The following is a 7,232-nucleotide window of genomic DNA, read 5'->3' as shown; positions in this document are numbered from 1 at the left end:
ATCTGTAACTCTGGTTCTAGGGGATCTCATTGATTCTGTCTTCTGGCTCATCAGGCAAACACACATGGATAAAATACAAATAAATCTAGCCACAGGAGATTTCACCCCAGGCAAATGGCATGTATGTGAACATTTGTATGTGAAAATAGCTAATGAGCCAGGTGTGGTAGTGTGCACCTTTAATCCCAGCAGGTGGGGGGCAGAGGGAGGTGGGTGGATCTCAGATTTCCAGCACAGCCTGGGCCAACCGGAGTTCTTGCACACACCGATACTGGGAAAGGAAACCAGTCCAGCCACTGTGGAGATCAATATGGAGGCATCTCAGACCCCTGCAAAGGTCTACCTTAAGATCCAGCAATGCCACTGCTGGGTATTTACCAGAGCACTCCAAGGCAACACATCACGGACACGAAGCTGTTAAAACCAGCCGGGTTCCCATCCAGGTGGAGAATGGATAAAGAAAATGGTTTATGTAAGAAGGGGATTTCATTAAGGAAAACCAGAACTGGAGATTATCCTACTAAGCAGATTAAGCCAACCACAGAAAGATGTTACATTTTCTCCTATTTGTGGGCCCTGGACTTTATAAATAAATAAAACCATACATCCTATAGGTGTCCTGAAAGCAAACTGGGAAGCAAAGGGGATTAACAGGAGGAGAGGATGATGGGAAAGGGGTCGTTCCCAAAACAGGCTATAGGCTGTGTGAAGGTTACCCTATGAAAGTGTGTGTGTGTTGGGAGGCGGGGTAAGTCCTGGGTATTGGTTTTGAGGCAGGGTTTCATATAGCTCTGGCTGGCCTAGAACTCTATATGGGTCAGGCTGGTCCCAGATTCCTAGAAAATGACTGCCTCTGTCTCCCAAGTCCTGGGAAGGGGACTTGGGTCTGTTGTTGGTCCTGGCAATTTCCTTTATCCAGTGAGTCAGCTTGAAGGCTCTGGTTTCATATTTTTTAAATTTTGAAACAGGGTTTCTCATGTAGCCTAGCCTGGCCTTGAGCACACTGTGTAGCTGGCCTTGAACTCATAATCCTCCTGCCTCCACCTCCCAAGAGCTAGGGTAACAGGTGTGTGCCACCACAGTTGGCTCAGACCACCTTGTACCGATGGATCTTCTGTCTCTATCTTCCAGGTGGTAAGGGAAGTGTGCTAGCCCTGCTGGCCAGGACCCTTTTCCCTTGAGCTTGGAGACTAACTCCTGGCCTCCTGGGGTACTTCACTGAATTCACCCCTTGAATCACCCTGCTTTATCCAGGAATGTTCCCAAGCTGTTGGAAAGGCAGTTGTTTGGAGACCTGGTCCTCCCACCTCCATGAATAAACTATCTTTTCCCAAACCTGCTCCAGTGATCAGCATTCAGGTGGTTATAGAGGCCTTTCCTGCTAACAGGAGAGATGCTCACCCTCTCAACCAGGCAGGAAAGTAATAGTTCCCAGTGCACTTAGAAGTTACAGCCCCAAGGACTGGCGTGGTAGCCCAGGGTACCAACCCCAGTGCCACATAAACCAGACCGGGGTAGTTCACACCTGTAACCTCATCCTTGGTGAGGATAAAGAATTTAAGGATCGAGGCAGCCAATCCCCGAGGCTGGTGAGCAGAGAGAGAACCCGGAGCCCCTCCGCCAGTGCTAACGAGAAAGCATCTCAGCCCAGGCTAGCCTCAAACGCTCCTCGGGTGCTGGGATGACAGGCATCCGCCACTATGCCTGGCTTATCCAATGCCAGCTATTGTGCATTCTCGGTAAGCGCTCTACAAACAGCTACACCCCAGCCATCAAATAATATGTTTACGTTGTCCAGTTCACGGGCGCTGTTCCGTGTAGGCATCCATGCTTGTCGAAGTAGAGGGTAGAAAGTCGGGGGTGCCACGCGTGAGTGACAAGCCTCGGAGTGGCAGAACAAACCTAAAGGGGATGACTATACAAAGCACGGGGCCCTCCGAGTTAGGCAATATTACAGAATCGGCCAGTTTAACCCACCCCCATCTCACCCCGCTGCACCTCCAGCGCCAGCCTGCAAAACTTCACGTGACCGCCAGAAGGAGCCTTTAAAACACTGATGATATAGAACCAAGTCCCTGTCCTCCAGCCTTCCGGGGGCTTCCAAAACCTCAGTTCCACCCCATCCATTAAAGTCCAGACACCAGGCAGCTTTCTGGCCCTTTCATCCCAAAGCTCTCGCTTCGCGCTCAGGGAATGTGCGCCCACCGGCTCCGGGTCATGCAGATCTCGTGGGTGTCCCCGCAGTTCTCTGCGTCCTTATGAAACATCCCTAGGGGTCCTTAGTGTTAGTTAGCCTGGAGCTAGAATTTGAGTTCCCGAAGGGTTGAGACTCTTTGCGTGGTCTTGGCAAGGTTACTTGGGCTACTTGACGATCTGTTTGGACGCACGATGGGTGCACACTACGCGGCAATAGGCACTCAGGAGCTGCCCGTTACAGAACCTCCTTGGAAAGGCAATGTTTTCCTCCTGCTCCATTCACAAGTAACTACGCGAGTTGGTTTACAGACGTAGATTCCCGCCACCCGCGCAAAGCCGCTCCGTAGGGTCCTTCCTGGGGCACCGGCTCTCCGCTTGATGGGGACGAAGGTCTTGGTCTCTAGTGGTGTTTTCTGACCTGATTTACTAAAGAGGTTTTAAAAAGAAAAAAAAAAAAAAAGTGGAGATGCCGGGGATTGAACCCGGGGCCTCATACATGCAAAGCATGCGCTCTACCACTGAGCTACATCCCCTAGTTGAGGGGCGGGCTTTCCAGAATGATGATAGCAATCAAACACTGCTGTTCTAAAGTTTTCGATCTCGGTTGGTGATGCTGGCGTCATGAACTGAGGTCTCAGAAGGGAGGAAAAGAGAGAGGGAAAGAACCAGGGGAAGGATAGAGAAAGAGCAGGAGAGGAGGAATATGGAAGGGAGAAGAAACCGGGTACCCGCCACTGTGCGTTATCTGTCTATAGCCACTTGTCTGGAGAGGTTACAGCATGGTTCGTCCTCGTTAGTATAGTGGTGAGTATCCCCGCCTGTCACGCGGGAGACCGGGGTTCGATTCCCCGACGGGGAGACCAAACAAAGGATTTTGCGTTTTAGAAATCCTGAGATTCCTGCACCGTGGATCTGAGCAATAGGGTCTCACGGAACTACCACCATCAACCGGATCCTAACGCCGTCTTCTGCCCAACCCTACCCTCAACTGTCCTGAATTTTACAGGGACTCCCTCCTCCCCACAACCTCACTGGGGATGGCGCCTGTGAGCATAGCTAAGGAGGAGGAGGTCTGGCCCCGTCCTCCGTTTCCTCCCACTTTTCTTTCCCACCTTACTCCGTTTTTGTCCTGAAGATCGGTTTTATTTACTTTTACTTCTTTATTTGTAAAAGCCAAGCTAAAGCACGCGCTGAGAAGCGTAAAGCAGGTGCCCACTTCTCACTAGGGTTTTGTTTTATAATTCCTCCTTGGCCTGTAACCACGCCTTCAACTCCAGGAGCAATTCTCCTGCCTCAGCCTTCCCAAGGCTTAGCTTACAGAATTTCATCTCCTCCACTCCCATTTCTTTGTTTTTTATTATATTTTTTTTGAGACAAGACTTTATGTACCCAAACTGATTTTTGTTTTAGATTTATTTTATTTTGTGTTTTGCCTGCGTGTATGTATGTGCACTGCGGACATGCCTGCTGTTCGGAGATGTCCGTCGAAGGGTCAGATTCCCTGAACCTGGAGTTGATGATTGTGAGCCACCTTGTGGGTGCTGGGAACCGAGCCAGCCTGAACTAATAAGAGAGGTGAAGGCTATCCTGGGCAACTTAGTAAGACTGTCTCAAACTAAAAGGTCTGGGTGCAGAGTGTTTGCCCGCCAGTGAGGTGGGGGCGGGGCGGGAATAGGCTTCCTGAAGGGAGCAAGACCTCCTGTTTCTTCTACATCATCCCCATACGCGACCACTGAACCCAGTCTCAGCCCTGTCCAGGAAAACCCAGCGTCTGGATGGATAGGTACGCTGTAGCCTGGCTGTGTGACCTCCAGCGCTGCCAAGCCATGACAAAACCCCAAAGGCTGGGAGTATTAAACAACAGAAAGGTAAATCCTCCGGAACTAGAGGCTGCAAGCCCAAGGCAGTCTCTCTCTCTCTCTCTCTCTCTCTCTCTCTCTCTCTCTCTCTCTCTCTCTCTCTCTCTCTCTCTCTCTCTCTCTCTCCCCGTCTCTCTCTCTGTCTCCGTATGTATCTCTCTCTATCTGTCCCTCTGTCTCGCTCTCGTCTGTCTCTGTCTGTCTCTCTCTGTGTGTCTCTGTCCCTCTGTCTCTGTGTGTGTTTCTCTCTCATCTGTCTCTCTGTCTCTGTCCCTCTGTCTTTCTCTCGGTCTCCCTGTCTCTCTGTCTCTGTTCCTCTGTCTCTGTCTCTCCCCTCTCCCAACTGCTCCTTCTCATACGACCCACTCCCGAAGACTTCCCACTTTCCACCATCAAGCCAACTCTTGGGCATCCTCTTCACCCCTTCCTGCCCCCCACCCCCAACCCCAGGTCCAGGCCATCAACAAGGTCCCTTTCCTCCTCCTGAGCCCCCTCAATGTCCCTTTCTAGGTCCGCTTCTGCAGGCGTGGCCCAGACACCACAGCTCCGGGTTGGACCCCACCCCACCAGCCCTCACCCCTCCCAGATGTGTCTACCTCTGTAGATCACCGGCCCATGCTCTCAGTAGCGGGGAAGACCTTCTCAGGGGGCGTCCAGCTCTGCCCAGCATCTAATCCCTTCTCCTGGCCTTCACTGCCCGCCTCTGGGGCCCCACTTCCTCCCCTTGGTCCCCAAGACAAGCCTTCCACTTGCTGCTCACCGCAGGGAAGGAAGCAGGCAGGGCCCATCCCCATCCCATCCTCATCTGTTCCGTTTCCCCCGAGCTTCGAGGCTGAGCAAGTGTGCACAGGTATGGGCACCACGCTCGGAGGCCGGATCTGACTCAGGTGTGGCCCTGCCCAGTGAGCATCAGTTACCCCTGGGTGCCGGGCAGCAGCCTGCATCCAGAGGTGACCCTGCTCCTTCTCCAAGAGGAGAGTGGGGAGCGGGAGTCGCAGAACTCTAAGCCGAGAAGGGCTTATCCGTGCGTTTGTTACGCGCTCAACAAACATTGAATAAGCGTTGCCAGTTCTGGGGTCTTCCTAGGTGGCTAAGGCCAGCGTAGGTGTGTCCTTCCAGCTAATACACAGGGGAAATGATAAATAAATTCACTATAGACAATAAAGTCCTGGGGGGGGTCTCTGAAGGACCCTCGTAGATAGTGAGTGGCCTTAGAGGACCCGCGGGGACCACGGCACGCGAGTGACCCAGGGATGAGATTGGAAAACCTCAATTTCCAGGCTTTGGATCTTGCGAAAGCCAAGGATGCAAAGTTTCAGAAACGACAAGGAGAGGAGAAAAGAAACGCGGTGGAAACAGCCGCCGAAATAGCTCAGTTGGGAGAGCGTTAGACTGAAGATCTAAAGGTCCCTGGTTCGATCCCGGGTTTCGGCAGCTCTCCTTTTCCTTCTGCATTCCTTAACAGTTTATGAAACGCTTTCGTTTTTCGATTTTGTTTTTCTTTTTTCCCTAAAAGCCCCGAGCATCGTGCACTGAAGCCAAATTCTCTGGAAACTTTCCCGTGCTCTTCTTTTGGGGTGAATCGAAGTGGTTCCTAAAGCACCATCCGCTGAAGTGCGAATTCGTCCCTGAGATGTTTGTTGATGTCTGCCGGTGAACGCTTGGCGTTCATTTATTAATGCCTGCGGTCTGAATCCAGGCGGCAAAATATAAACTCAAGTGCGGGATGGACATTTCAAGGACGAGATCAATCAAATCATATTTATTTATTTTTTTTGTGTGTGTGGTTTGTTTTGCTTTGTTTTTTTGGTCACGGAATTCAAAGTATCTTAAAAGACCCTCTTGCCGAAGCAGCCAACAGCTGTCTTCCTCGTTAGTATAGTGGTGAGTATCCCCGCCTGTCACGCGGGAGACCGGGGTTCGATTCCCCGACGGGGAGATCTGCAATTCTTTTGTGTTTTTCGTTCATCTTCCAACCTATTTAATTTTTTTTTAATTCCCATGGACATACTTCACCCTGTCGCAGAAAAATAAGCCCGACCCTCACTGCTGGGCTCCACCCTCTTGGACCTGAGCTCAGCCCGGGTGGCAAGTCGCCAGAAAGACCCTGCTCTCCAGCGGCTGTCCCTCCGTGTCCGTGGTCCCCGCAGTCACAAGACGGAGGCCCAGACCCGGCTCACGCTGCGACCCACGCTGCGCCTCCTTCTGACTCCAGCCCCTGCCCACAGCCTCCTGATGATGCCTGTGAACTGGGGACGTGTTCTTGTCCCCGGGGAATCGTGCATCTTCCCGGACTGTCGCCACCCTTCCGTTCGCCTCTTCCCTGGTGGGCCCCTTTAGAGGGGGTGGGGTGGTCCGTAAAAAGGAGCCGATCGCGAGAACTGGGAAGGCCATTGCACGCTGAGCGAGTGCAAACCCCCGTGGGGAGGAAGGAAAGCAACCTCGGCTTGCTCCTGGAGCCGGGTTCAAAGTCGGTCATTCCTTTGTTTGCCCGGTTCCCTCCCTGGACCTCAGACCCAGAGGAGGAAGTTGCCCATGGACCACTCCATTTCCTGTGAGCAATGCAGCCTCCAAAACCCACCCCCCACCCCCTCCCCGAGACCCAGGGGCAAGACGATGTGGGACTTCACACATGCGACAGGGGGGTGACGGTGTAGGATGCAGCAGCCCTTTGCTGCAGTCCACACCAGCGACGACCGCCACTCCTCATTGCTCCAGCCTGTACAGGCTCTGTCCTTGTTGTCTGTCCTAGAGAGGGGCAGGGTTGGGTCTGTCGGTGTCTCCGTGTCTCACAGGAGGCTCAGAGAGGTCAGGCAGTGCCCGCTGCCGTGCCCAGCATTCTTGCAGACGACGTCAGGCACCAGCTGCTGTGAGTGCGTGGATGGGTATCAGTGTCAGGCAGATAGATCCTCTGAGGGTACAGCGTCCACGCAGGAAGAGATAGGCAATCCCCGGGTGTAGCCCTGGAGGATTGTGGCCTCTCCTCGCCGCTCCCAGGCAAAGACCAGCCCGACCCGCACCCACGACACTGTTCGCAGAGATATTGTAGAGTTTTGAGTCCTTGCTCCAAATCTGAGCCCTAATTGTGGGGTCGGAAACTGTAAGGCCATTTTCATATCCAGAAAATTCTTCGGGGGGGGGGTGCAGGTGGAGGGAGAGACAGGAAAAGCTTCAAGC

The 7,232-nt window shown here is 52.8% G+C and overlaps 1 long non-coding RNA gene and 4 other non-coding genes across 5 annotated transcripts in view; 3 read left to right on the top strand and 2 right to left on the bottom strand.

Moving 5' to 3' along the window:
- The window catches only part of LOC143270593 (uncharacterized), an 81,789-nt gene that overhangs the window by 49,370 nt on the left and 25,187 nt on the right, over nucleotides 1-7,232 (bottom strand). The window lies entirely within an intron of this gene.
- On the bottom strand, nucleotides 2,658-2,729 carry Trnaa-ugc (transfer RNA alanine (anticodon UGC)). Its single transcript has one exon. It is a non-coding gene; the product is annotated as a tRNA-Ala (tRNA).
- On the top strand, nucleotides 2,984-3,055 carry Trnad-guc (transfer RNA aspartic acid (anticodon GUC)). Its single transcript has one exon. It is a non-coding gene; the product is annotated as a tRNA-Asp (tRNA).
- Trnaf-gaa (transfer RNA phenylalanine (anticodon GAA)) lies at nucleotides 5,417-5,489 on the top strand. The gene has a single exon. It is a non-coding gene; the product is annotated as a tRNA-Phe (tRNA).
- Nucleotides 5,923-5,994, top strand: Trnad-guc (transfer RNA aspartic acid (anticodon GUC)). Its single transcript has one exon. It is a non-coding gene; the product is annotated as a tRNA-Asp (tRNA).

Source organism: Peromyscus maniculatus, chromosome 23, assembly GCF_049852395.1.
Source record: "Peromyscus maniculatus bairdii isolate BWxNUB_F1_BW_parent chromosome 23, HU_Pman_BW_mat_3.1, whole genome shotgun sequence".
Taxonomy (NCBI): Eukaryota; Metazoa; Chordata; class Mammalia; order Rodentia; family Cricetidae; genus Peromyscus; species Peromyscus maniculatus.
This window is presented reverse-complemented; position numbering and strand designations above follow the sequence as displayed.